Source organism: Rhynchophorus ferrugineus, unplaced genomic scaffold (assembly GCF_030347505.1).
Source record: "Rhynchophorus ferrugineus isolate W39M unplaced genomic scaffold, kcgeb_rfMv2 rfM8, whole genome shotgun sequence".
Lineage (NCBI taxonomy): Eukaryota > Metazoa > Arthropoda > Insecta > Coleoptera > Curculionidae > Rhynchophorus > Rhynchophorus ferrugineus.
In genome coordinates, this window is record NW_027472587.1 from 13587070 (window position 1) to 13601941 (window position 14872).

The window sequence follows — 14872 nt, forward strand, 5'->3', positions numbered from 1 at the left end:
CAACAGTTCGCTGGAAAGTTTATGGCGTTTGTGTTTTGGGGTGCGCATGTAATAATTTTCATTGACTACCTTGAAAAAAGAAGGTCCATCAACAGCGACTATTACATAGAATTATTGGACCGTTTGAAAGGCGAAATCGCCGAAGAACGGCCGCATTTGAAGGAAAAGCAAGTGCTATTTCACTAAGACAATGCACCCTATTAAAAATCCATGAATTGGCTTTCGAATTGCTCCGTCATCCATCGTATTCTCTAGATCTGGCCTCCAGCGACTATTTCATGTTCTAAGGTCTCAAAAGTATGCCCGCTGAGAAATTTTCATCGAATGATTAGGTGATCGCCAAAACTGAGGCCTATTTTGAAGCAAACTACAAATCGTACTACAAAAATGGTATTGAGAATTTGGAGAGTCGCTATAATCAGTGTATCACCCTTAAAGGGAATTATATTGAATAAAAGAAACTAATTTTGCCAAAAAAAATGTGTTTTATTATGGTAGGCAGGGGACTTTTCAATTGACCTGTTATATTATGCTTATATTTACGTCTCGGTAAGTGTAATTAAGTCTCCAATCAGGAATATACCTCAATGCGAAGGGAGAATTGGACGAGTCGTATTAAGAATGTCGACATCCACTCGGCAACTTAGAAAACACCAATATAAACCCTTGCGTGATAAGCTTTTAAGGGAAATTAAACATGCTCGGGGGTAGAACGCGCGAAGCACAACGCAAATCCGATGCGGATTTAGATTGGTGCGGCGCAATCGGCCCATCAACCCCGCTGATGCTTTTAAGTAGAGTATTTCGTTGTTTGTATTGGATGTTGACGATGAAAAACAGTTTCAAGCGGAACTCTAGTTCCGCCATTAGCAATTTACATGCATTAAAGGGTCCCCAAGGTTTCACTGCCGGATATACAGTAGTTTGTGTTAAACGCGAACTTGTTCAAATACATGTTGTTTTGGATCAAATAAAAATCACCTTAAAAACATAAATTCCATTTTATTAGCACTCGAGTCCCTTATCACTATTTTCAGTGACTTACTGACTATGACTCGGTAATCTTCGGCAGTTCGGCGGGTCACTGTGCCACGTTGCCAACGCCATTTTCATTTAGGCACTTAAATTGGTGATACCTCTAGTATAGCTAGATCGTTTATAACTAATATTATATATATTTTCTAGTTCTCATTATTTAGAATATAAATATTCAGAATATTAAATGTGACATGACATCTATACCATTTTAAAGAAAGAATATTTAATGCTAATGATTTTAAACGAAGAACAGTACGAGATGTTAAAGAAGTATGGCCATTATTGGATATGGATATATCTAAAACCCAACAATATCAACAAAAATAAACCTATATTAAGCTGTAAATGCTGAAAAGACGCAAGATCATTTTAATTTGATCCAAGATCAAAGATATGGTTCAAACCGATATCAAACTGATTATTAATTCAACGTTGCCAAAAGAAAATTCACTGAACAAAGAATTTTGGAGTCAACGTGCAGAAGCCAAAGAAATCTACAAAATCATCCAAGATTTCCCATTAAAACATTTCCCAATAAAGTCACTAAATCACAGAAACGTGGAGGCTAACATTGGTCAACACTCAGGAAATCAGATGATTGAAGCGAACTAATTCACACGATCTTGTTAAATAATTTACGTACGAATAAAATTTCAGTTCCAACCAAAATTTTAACTTTTGCATTATATTCTTGAGATTGACTCATAATTTACAAGCATTGGCAACGTCGTATAATAATATTTTTGTCATTTATTTTAAATAAACTATTATTTAAATTTGGTATATTAATTAAACTGTAAATTGTATAAAAACAAACAACACAAAACAAATGTAGAGTTAGTAACATTCTTAGTAATATTTTAAAAGTAAATATCTAATAATAATCCTTTCAGTGTAGTCAACTACATTTTATATAGTTAATTACAGCATATACATTAAGTTTAAAGGATTTTCAACAGATGGCGTTCTGTGTATTAAATCGCTTCTGGTGCATTTGTAGCCAACTTCATATTGAAGCCTCCCTGGGAGGCTTCTTCTTACATTAACTGTCATTTCGTCGAAGTGCGAACAACAAATATTTTCAATGTTTTGTAACCGAATAAATCATATTTGCGGAAAATTTTACTTTTTACTCCAAACTGAGTAAAATGGAATCTGTAGGTCATCGATTGTTGGGTGAAGCTTATAGCAACATGCTCCATCTAATTCAACATGTGAATAATGGTTTCGACCTTTAAAAATGGCGATTTTGACTCCGGGATGTCGAGAACACTGTTTATGTATTCTCGACAGACAAAAAATTAGAGCTTGAGGATTTTAAAGTATTGCTTAATGAAATTAACGATCACTAGGGTACACCATCGATTACCATTGACGTTTTGAGTCGAAAACTGCATATAAATTGCTGGAATATGAGTAAAGATACAGTAATGTTATTCTTCAACATAACAACGCTCGATCACATGATGCATATCCGCTGAAAATATACTGGGAAATATTAAAATCGCTGTAACCTCAGACGACATATTCTCCAGACCTTGCTCATTATGATTAGTACTTGTTCTGACATATAATTATTGATCTGTCAGAACAGCGCTTCACTTTGTATGCAGCTACCAAAAAAAAGGTTGAATTCGTAGACAGTCTCAAAGGATATATCGTTCTTTCGAGATGGAATTCGCATATTGCCTAAAAGATGGGAAAAAGAAACATTTAAAAACTTCAAAATAACTCTTCAAACTTCTCATTTGATTCTTCAAAAAATTATTTAAAATTAATTTAAGACGGCCTATTATTTAAAGTTATTTTTAATGAAATATAACATATCAATTGAAAGGTCCCCGGCCTGACACATAGGTGGCGCTACTAGAATTAAATCCATATGTTTTATAAAAGCTTTATAGCTGTCGGATAATTAGTTTGTGAATTATAGTATTTTGAGTGAAGCAATTTTGGATAAAAAGAAATTTAGAAATTTTTGAAAGGAAAAAATACAGTTGAAGCAAAAACTTGGCTTGATGCCGAGTTTCCGGACACTGCCCAGGAAAATCAACCATCAAGGATTGGTATGCTAAGTTTAGAAGTGGTGAAATGAGTACCGAAGACGGTGAACGCAGTGGAAGCCCAAAGGAGGTTGTTACTGACGAAAACATTTGAGAAATCCTCAAAATGATTTCGAATGACCGAAAATTGATATATCTCGTAAATCGACTATTACATAGCGTTGTTGGACCGTTTGAAGGACGAAATGGCCGCATTTGAAGAAAAACAAAGTGCTGCTTCACCAAGACAATGCACCGTGTCAAATCCATTAATTGGGCTTCTAATTGCTTCCACATCCACCGTATTCCCCAGATCTGCCCCCAGGGACTATTCCCTGTTCTCAGATCTCAAAAGAATACTCGCTAGGAAGAAATTTTCGTCGAATGAAGAGGTGATCGCCGAAACTGAGGCCTATTTTGAAGAAAAGACATATCGTACTACAAAAATGGTATCGAAAAGTTGGAGGGTCACTATAATCAGTGTATCACCCTTGAAGGGAATTATGTTGAATAAGAACAACTAATTTTGCCAAAAGAATGTGTTTTGCTATGGTAGGCAGGGGACTTTTCAATTGACCTGTTATAACAAATCATAGTATAAGTATAAAAACAGCAACCGATAGAGATATTAAAACACACTTGCTATCTAAAAATGAACAGTCAAAGCACTTGCGTAGATCTCTAGAACACTTTATAGCAATTGTGGACTATTTGATACACTTTCAATGACTTTATAATCACAGTTCATCATCAGAAACTAATATTTAAGTGAGGCAACATTAAATGATTATCCCTTAGCCAAGATTTGTTCTTAATAAATGTTTCCTTGTAGTAATATTCTGGTTAACATCGACAAACCAAGAGTTCTAAAGTGTTGTTGCACCTTAAAATACAACAACAGGACATTTGGCTCACCCCGTATATATTAATAATACCTCGATGAGTTGATAGATGAAAGATAAAGAGAATATTAAAAATAAAATCTCCAGAATCCATCCCGTTACCGGCAAATGACGATTCCTTATTTTTAAAACCGCACAGCTGTCGCTTAATAAATCACGCACGTTCGCGGCCATATGCAAAAGCATTTGTTAGCCCTATTTTCGTAAATAAACGTGTTTCGAAACCTATCGAGCATTGAAAATCGAAAAATGTGTTTACCGAAAACAAAAATACTTTTCGGATATTATAAGTTTGTTATGAAATACAGCTAATTGCACCAAAGTGATTACTTATGTTAACTTAAAGCCGACGTTATTTGGCGTCTGGTTTCTTTTTGCTTTAATAGTTATTAGGTGCCTGTATATATTACCGATCATTTTTTCTTTTTACATAGGCGCTTGTTAAGAAAAATTGGTACTGTACAATAAAAAACACATTTTCTGCCACTAACTGGCATGTGTCTATTTTCTCTCACTCCTCAAACTTCTCCTGCTACGGCAGGAGTTTTTCTATTTTCTATGTGTTACATTTATTCTTTTAGATCTTCTGGTCTTTTTCGTTTTGTTCTTGCTTCACTGTACTTCACTTCACTGGTATGTACTATTCCACTGATTCAACATTGAAATCCTCTCTTAATTTTTACTGTCATTCGAACAAGTTTTGTTACAACCTGTCTCCTTCTGATGTATTTCATTTCTAGTATCTTTCACTTATCCTTCCTTGAAAATGTTGACGTCTGCTTCATTTAGAGCTAAGCAAAAATTTATGGTTTTTCCCATTCTAGCTTCTATAATCTCCGATTTCTGTACCCAGATATTTAATTATATTTAATTATTTTAATACAATACCTTTATTTACAGATAATTACACAGAAAATACACAAAAGTAATGAATGTCGAAAATACAATATTAAGCGTTCCTTGATTAGCATTTGTATACACTGAATAACTCAGTAATAGTAAATAGAAAACTATTATTTTACGTTATTTTAGGACCACAAGAATTCGCAGATGACACAGCCATCTTAGCATCTAATGAAAATCCAATAACGGCATCAAAGAAGCTTCAAAAACCTTTAATCTAGGACAAGTACATAGTTATTAACTGGAAACAACTTGGACCTAAAATATATCAAATGTTCGCAAATCCAAGTTATGATTACATCACAAGCTATTAATAATACAAGAAGTATAATATAGCCATCATACAATGGTTCCTTAATAATGTTTCATTGTCGATATTCCGTACTATCTGTCCAATATGGTGATTACAGCGCGATATCCGTTTAGAACCTATAGCGTGAGTAATTCAAATTGTTGTGTTCAGAACTTTAAAAGCGTGTTAGTGCACCCTACTGTTTTTGGTAATCAGCTAGATGCACGACGTGATACTGAAGTGCGTAGAATAATACATTTAACACCATTTGATCTGGTTATAGGACATATATACACTTTAGAATAACATTTAGAATAAGGCTAACTAATTAAAATAATATTTCACACATGAGATCATTTAATGAAGTAATTTTCAACATGTCATGTATATGATATAACCGTAAGAAATCCTTACTCCCAACTGTACAGATTATGGAATTAAAATTCCCCAAAAGATATCGCTTTTTTGACAAAATATTAAATGAAAATAATCGACCTTGGGTCATTCTTTAGTTGAGATGCAAGTTCTTACTTCTTACACATCCTCAAGTCCCGAAACTGACTTCTAAAGTTAAAATCACTACATTTCTTTCAATTATACGTATTATAAAGCATGCCGGAAGCATCAAGAGCTGTATAAAACTTGTTGAATGTTTTTCTTGTTGCAATTCATATAGTATGTACTACTTATCAGTTTCCATCTTAAACTGTAATAGTCTTAAAATGTATTTAAATAAGAGTGTTATAAACTCTTATTTAGGTTTCTATTATTACAAAACAACAAAAGACCTCGAGAATACTTTCATCTTAAATACAATTTTAAAATATCATTGGCCATACAACTAATATAATGATTTAATATACAGTCCTTTTAATTATCTCTGATTAACTAAAACAAAGATAAGGAAACTTTTGTAGGTTATATAATGTAAAATATGCGTTGCTTGATAACTAGGTTCACAATTGATGAAATATTTAACTGTTATGTCTGTGATAGACCTAATATATTTATTAAATCGTATTGAATGTTTAGATTAGACAGGGTTTGATTGACTGCTACACTAACAAAAACTACTATTTCTTTCCGCGAACTTTCCTATAAACAGGATCCGTATTTTTGTAGACGGCTTTTATGAAGATTTTCTCCCGAATTAAAATAAAATTACAAAGAATTAAGACTGATATTTTGGTGTGGATTACAAATGTTTATTTAACTTACAGAACCACATTTAGAAAAATATCAATTCAATTTTATATATTTTTTATATATTTTCAAGAATCCAAAACTACGGTCCTCGGCATTATACGTACCGATTGGTAAGTAACTAACTTAAAGAACATCTCGGAAGACATCCAGTCTTACCCAGACTGGTTACTGGCGTGAGTAGGGATGGTTATTCCTCGTCGGATTTTCCACTGTTGCCTATAAATATATTTAAAATTACATATGGCCTGAAGGTTCAAAGAAAATATATATCCAAACTTATTGGACGAAAATTAATCGCAAACTCTCAAAGAACTCCTTTAGACATCTTATTAGTTGATGAATAAACTAGTTCCAGATATTCTCATACGATGAAAAAGCACCAAAAGTAGGAAAAATGTCTACCATCAAATTGACTGAAAATACCATTTCGAACCTTATCAATATCTCGATTTCATTGCTTGCCTGGCAAAAAATTAAAAGTTCTCTGGAGTATATCGCGATTCGAAATGAAATGTGCATCTACTACGACAATTCTAAGTACAAGAAGTCGTAGGTTAACACGGGAGAGCTATCCACATCAATTAGTTACCTATTAGCTATTATTATCTATTACCACCTATTAGTGGATAGTATTTGTACCACATTTCATGTTTACTGTGTTTAGAATTCTCACTCACTTGAACTCTATAAAAATTCTAGTATTCTTTATAAAAGTATTATTTCAGTTACAGTGACAATCGATTGGTCGTTTCTGAAAAACAAAGGTTATTAACAAAAGTTAGGCCGTGATATTCTATCCGTTGGTAGCATAAAAATTATAAGATAAATAATCCATATAAAATTGCAGGGCGCTAAAAAGTTTAAACGTCGGAACGCGGAAATGGTGGTTAGGAAAGGGTCAATATGTCAATATTTCGTAGTGCTTCTGATTTTACTTAACATGTCATATTTTGAAAAGTGGTGCTTTTATTTCTGGTAAAATCTTACTAATCTAAGTAGCATATTATTATTATTAGAAATCAATATATTTGTAAGCCGGCTTGGAGGCGCAGTGGTAGAGGCGATGGGACGGTCCTTCTACTGTTGCGATAGTCGCGGGTTCGAATCCTGCTGGTGGATGGTCGTAAATTTATGTTTGTGATTGTTTAAAATTTGTGAATGTTCTAGGCAAGAGTGTAAAATGATCCCAGTCAGTATATATATATATATATATATATATATATATATATATATATATATATATATATATATATATATATATATATATATATATTTGTGATTCTTTATTATTGTCGTCCAGCCTGTTACAACTCTACATTATATTTAACTAAAATTTTGGTATATAAATCAGTTAAATTTTGACCATGAACTATAAATAACATTTTAGGGCTACATAGAGATATGAAAGCCTGGTTTAAGCTGCGTAATTAGGTTACAATACAACATACAATTATTAATACAATTAAACAGATAAAATAAAATAAAATTTTTTGCCAATATAATAAATCAATATTCAATAGCAAATAAACGTGTATTAAAAGAGTACTTGTCTAGATCATATTTGAACCACCCTCGTACGTATAACCGATCCCATTGTTTCCGAATTTGCTCTAAAATGAATCTGCGTGCATCAGTAGATATTTAGAAAACCGAAAAACAAACCGATTCCCCGACAAAACACCGAAAACAAAATGCTAGACAACGGTTTTTGTGGCATAACAACACCCGCCCTGCCCCTCTCTATATCCCCACCCCCCCAGGTTAAAATCGCAGTTGAAATTAAATTAAATTACTACGGTTTTGTTGGCAATTTTGTTTGTCCGACGAAAATATGTTTTAATTATTTAGAGTGGTGGTGGCGGTGGGGCCGCGGTGACATTCTCGGGAGACGCCTGCCTCCCCCGCCGCCCTGTTGCTCTTCGGCGGCACTTTTAATTTTTTTAAGAGCGTCCTCCTCAAATCCGTCCCCGGGATTGGAGTGGCGAGGAGAAATAATCAAATCGCGCGTCTTCAAGGGCCGCCCAGGTTAATTAATGTTTTTGCGGGTTGTCTCCGGACGGAGACGCAGGAATATCTGCGGCGCCGACCAACCAACGCGGCAATAAGACGAACCAAATAAAAACTTATTAAAAGTGAAATAAAAAGCGAACCGGGACCTTCATAAAAAGGATATAAAGCTTAATTAAATATTTTTTAAAGAACGACTTCGAGCATTTATCTCGACTTGAAAGAAGAGTAAAAATAACAGTAAAATAATTTGACTGCGATGTCCGTAATAATCTGATGGTCTTTGACGAGATTTTCTCAACATAGACAATAACTTCCTTTGGACTGAATGACTTTAGACAGGTCGTAATCATTCATCCAAAAGTACTGAAAGATATAATTAATAATAAACTATTTCATGTAAAGAACGATTAATAAATCAATAGAATATTTAGAAAACCTAACACCATTTGATTCACGGGGATATTTTCTCTGGAAAATAACAATAACTATTAAAAGGCCCCAACAACATAATCCATCTGCTAAACATAGTGATAATATTTGGACCAGGAATAGTAAAGAAAAAATGAAAGTCTTATCTGAATATCTACAAAAGTGTTAAATCAATTTCAGTTCGAAATATCTGTTGATGAGGAAAACAACATAGAAAAACTTAGTATTAGGGGAAAACAACGAATAACAATGATACAAATGTTAAAAAATCTCCCGGATTTGATCTAGTAACCGGTAAAATCTTAAAAGTGGCCCAAATCATTATGCTTCTCAAACCAGGGAAGAAATTAGGAGACGCATCCTCCTATCGTCCTATAAGGTTATGTGATATCCAAAGATTTTGTGAAACTATCCATCAGGGAGCTCAAAGTAATTACAGAGGAAAGAAATATTACTACAGAACCTCGATTTCGCTTACGTAGCAAGACAAGGAACAATACAACAAATTCACAGATTAGAAAAATATTGCTCTGCAGCATTTCTCGATATATCTTTTATTAAAGTGCGATAGACTGGACAGTAACTTAACATCTGTGAACAACAGCTTACAAATAGGTATATTATTGTGAAACAGGGTGACGAATATATTGAACTACATCTAACATATTCACTTGTTCATCAAGACAGTATCTTGACCTATTATTATACGTGTTGTACCTATCTCATCCACAAGCAACCTCCAACTTTATTTCAACAAAATCTATTTGTGGTTGAAAATATCGTGTATTAAGGCTTGTGAGATAATCTACTCACGTGACGTTCACTATGCATAGAAGGATTTGTTTTCGATTAAGTTTTAACAATCATGAACTTTCCGAGCCGGGAATAATAAACATCCAATACCAAATAAAGTTCTCAACAAATTACATATGCTATTGGATTTTTAAATTAATTACGCTAATAAAGCAAATAATACTAATAACTTAATTACATTATTAGAACACCAACCTGAGTTAAAACCATTTAACCGAACCCGTTAAAAAGCAACTTAATTAATTAAAAAAGCGCTAAACTCCCCCGGCACTGAGGATCCTGTTAAAATAATTATAAAGGTTATTGAGAATGTTCATATTAATTAGATGGTAATTATAATCGGTTTAACAACTCCTTTTACCGTGTATTTATTAGCCTTAAAATTATTTCTAATATTTCATATGAGCTATATGGAGAGATGAGAATAATTCTCACTTTTCTCAAAATGATTAAATGATTTAGAATATGTTAGAACTTTATTTTTGTAGAAAGAACTTTATCTGATATAAAATTTTGTTTTTACACCACCTGCCTTTGATTACAGGACAGTGGTATAATAAAATATAAACCCAAAGATATTAATAGAAATGTAGAACTAAAATAGGTATTTCAAAAATACTGACTGTTTCCGTTTTGTTGAAAATATGTTATTTTTAATACAAGTGCAAAAGAGTATATGTTTGTAAAGACAGTTTATTTATGTTTTTCCAAAATAAATCATTTTTCAGGTCTAGTGTGTAATGTGTTATTACCTAGGGTAAAATGGGTAAATCTTAATAACCACTATTTTAAAATAATTCGCGGTTTGGTCATTCACGATTTCGTTTCATTCGAATTATTTTGGTCTTAACATACGAGTTTTTCATGATGAATTATAGTAATATATCTATTTTACATTTTAGACAGCAATAGAATATAGACGACTTTTCAGCGGCCACTGAAACAAGATATCCAACAAAAGTTGTCCTTGCATTTCTAATAATTTTCTAATATATAAGAATTTTAAACTAATAAAGACGTGGCTGATAGTGATGTCCCCGACTATTTATTTCCATCTTTATGGGGATCTATTTTACGTGACTTTAATGAACTTATATCTAAAATATTTCGAATAAATTATTATAGTATATTTAGTTGAACTTTAGTAATATAGTATATTTTGTTTGAAAATTAAAAACTAACAAAATCAAAGACTAAAAAATATTTAAATAAAACCCCATGAATATCTAAACTAAGAAGAAAAAATTTTTAATACCGTATGTAATAAAAGCAACGCGGCGGCAAAAAAATTGAGCAATAATTGCGGATAAGAAATTGATCATTAATAAAGATGGATCGAAGTTAGAAAAGCAAGAAAGAGAAAGACAAAAAAAAAATTAAATGAAATAATTAAGGAAATATTCAAGAGAACAAAACTGGCAAAAATATTAAAAGAACAGTAATGAGAATGAATTCAATATACCAATAAAGAAATAACAACGACCGATATCCAATTTGATAAACGATGCCAAGAAACCAGCAACAGAATATAATATATTAATAAAAAATACACTGAAACAAAGGAGAACAAACTAAAAAATGGACGGATCAACTCCAAAGGATCTAGAAACCTTCCTCAAAAGTGTTGGATTTAGAGAAATCTGTTGAAGCCCAACAAACACTTAAAAATTTGTCATTTTCTTATTGTCGATTTTATTTTCAATTATTATAATAATTATTATAATTTTAATTAAAATAACAAAGAACGACCTAAATAACCAACGACCAAAGGACTAATAAACTTCGAAAATAATGAATTACAAGTTTATCGGACCTAAATCCAACCGTCAATATGCAATGAGAAAAACCCAAAATTAGGGAAAATAGTTACGAATTTATCGAAAATGCTCCATCGAATTGTTTCAACATCACGGTCTTATTGCTTACCAGGCCAAAGAAGAAGAATCTTCTCTAATGTAGTGTGATTGATGACTGAAAGTGAATATGAAACGATGACTTTTTTTTTTGATTAAATAAGAAAAGTAAAACGTATATCTATAATGGTATTACTTTCGCAAATCATAACGTATAGTCTATCCAAAGAAGTTTTGTACATGCGTCATCAAGATATTTAGTCAGATAATATTTTCCTTCTCATTTTATTATAGTTAAAAAGTTGCAGAAGTATGCAAAATTCTTCAAAACAATAGTGATAACAGTAGATAAAAATAATGTTATGACAATAAAAGTTGATGGAAAAAGGTAAACGTTGGAATAATAATTGATTAGGTTTTATTAGTCATAAAATTTATTAATAATTCAATGCAGATATACTGTACTTCATGTTGGAAACAAGAATAGTTAATAATACCTTCGGTTTGATGATGGCATTGTGGAAGAATGTTATATAGATTAAAAATGAACGGCTTAGTTATTCTCTCGCATGATACTTTCCGAATATGATTTGATGCAAGTATGAGTGTGGAAACAACTAAAATTTAGTTTCTAATTAATATATGGTAACTGGAGGAAATGTTATTTTAGAGTGTAAGAGATTTATATATTCAGATATGTGTGTAATTTTTTAGAATATACATGAACATTTGTCATTAAATGTGTCAGGAGAGAAAGAATAGCAACTGTTTAAAAATTTCTTCCCAGCGAACATTGCTTTGAGATCTGAGAACAGGAAATAGTCGCCGAGGGCCAGATCTGGAGAATACGGTAGATGAGGAAGCAATTCGAAGCCCAATTCATGGATTTTTGCCATAGTTTTCACTGATTTGTAACACCGTCTTGGTGAAGCAGCACTTTCTTTTTCTTCAAATGCGGCTTCAAACGGTCCAATAAGGCTATCTAACAGTTGCTGTTGATGGTCCTTCCTTTTCCAAGGTAGTCAATGAAAATTGTTACATACGCATCCCAAAATATCCCAGACGCTATAAACTTACCAGAAGGCTGTTGCGTTTTCCCACGCTTTGGAGCGGGTTCATCGCGTACAGTCCACTCGGATGGCTGTCGATGGGACTTCGGAGTAAAATGATGGAGCCATGTTTCATACATTGTCACATATCGACGCAAAAACTCTAGTTTATTACGCTTGATCATCTTCACACACTGCTCCGAATCATCAACTCGTCGTTGTTTTTGGTCAAAAGTGAGCTCGCGCGGCACCCACATTGCACAGAGCTTTTTCATACCTAAATATTCGTGAATGATTTGATGTAAAGATTCAGTTGATACCTTTAGAGTGTCTTCTATTTCATTAATTTTCAATTTACGGCCATTCAAAATCATTTTGTGGATTTTTTAAATGTTTTCGTCGGTAATAACCTCTTTTGGGCATCCACTGCGTTCACCGTCTTCGGTGCTCATTCTACGTCTAAACTTAGCATCCTTGGTCGTTGATTTTCCTGGGGCACTGTCCGGAAACTCGGCATCAAGCCAAATTTTTGCTTCAACTGTATTTTTCACTTCAAAAAGCAATATTTTATCAACACGCGAAATTCCTTTTTGTCCATTTTTTTTACACAATAACAAAAGTTGCTTCACTCAAAATTACTATAATTCACAAACTAATGATCCGACAGCTGCCAAATTGATACACGCATCTTTTGAGGGTTATGGCTAACTAAAAAACATATGGAATTAATTCTACTAGCGCCATCTATGTGTCAGGACCAAATTAATAAATAATCTTAAATAACTATCAGTTATATTTCGAAAGCTCCGATATTAAGAGTAACCCGACTGGCTTCGAAAGGTGGTCTTTCAATATTTACCAAACACACCCCCCGCCCATCAGTCGGATCCATTTAAGCCCTTTCAGCCTTCATCCGGAAACAGCGTTCTAATTAATTAAAACACGCGCGTACCTGTTAACGAACGCGCCGTTGCCAAATTTAATCCGCAGCCCGAGTTTAATCTGCGACAAGAGCGGGTTTGAGGTAATGCGGATTTCATTAACGGTCAGAAAGTATGACCGATCGCTGAACGAGAGTTTCGGTCGTGAAAAGGGAAAACCAGGCTCGTTCCTCAATTAGCTGGATGAGATACGCCGCGTGGACCGTACCACCTTTTGTGCGTCAATGTGTTGCCTGGTTGCATGTTGCCCGGATTAACCAGCGGCCGGATAATATTTGTTTTTCCGTCGAATACGCTTCGGCTTTTTGTTTTGTCGACCTTTGTTTACTTGATTTAGTACGAGGTGGATTCACTATGGTTGATTTTAGTCATTTTGATAAAGAAGGCTTCTGTTATAAGCTAAAGCATTGGACCAGTTTCTAAGGAATATTGCACGCACAAAAGGGTACGAGACTTTGGTTGTTATGAAGTTACTAATAAGAGATCAATCTCCATAATATATAGTCAATGGTTTACAATTACGTACTTTTTATGCGCTTTCGACGATTTTATCCTAATTTCGCATCTATGTAATTGGGGTTCGAAGACCCGGATAAGCATTTTGAGCCTTCTGAATGAGATATAATTAGAAAGACAGTAGGTGTTGTTTGTTTTGGTGGATTAGAAAAGTGAACAGAATAGCAAAAGGTAAAAATGAATCATTTTTTATTGTAATATTTAAATATAACACAGCTTATATGGATGATGTACAATTATATACTTACAATAAATTTTTACCAAAGAAGCTATTTTTAAACACATTTCAAAATCAACAATCTTCAACATGTAGATTGTACTGTACTCTATATTTGGCAGAGTTATACTTAAGATAATATAAAATGTTAATAAAATAATCTATAGTTTATGAAATTTTTTACATTTAAAGTTTTGTGCTAAATCTGTTAATACGATTTAATCTATTGTTAGTACTATATATTGTTATTAAACATAGAAAATTTTAAGAATTTTTCTTTGATATAATTGTAATGTAAATTTTACATATATTTAAATAAAATGTATTTTTAAGCTTATATTGCATTTTAATTAATGAAATATTTTAAATTTCCCGCTATTCCATTTTTCATTCGCGCCCTCTGGTGGCAAATTAATGCTAAACTTGTTCACAGGTACAACTATATGGGAGATATTCTAATTCCTCTGTGTTTTGTCAGGGTATATGATTTCCAGTCAAGGCAGCGGCCGTTGTGTCCAAAAAGTGTACATGTGAGCATTCCCATCATCACGCCCGCCTTCATTAACGCCCTCTACGTAATATGTCAACAATTCCATTCTGTATTTTTTTACACAAGATGTTTAATATATTCCCTACTACAATTTGTAAATTCGTTTTAGAA

General features: G+C 33.0%; 1 protein-coding gene across 10 annotated transcripts in view; it reads right to left on the reverse strand.

Moving 5' to 3' along the window:
• Positions 1-14872, reverse strand: part of LOC143200833 (uncharacterized) — a 623832-nt gene that overhangs the window by 413216 nt on the left and 195744 nt on the right. The window lies entirely within an intron of this gene.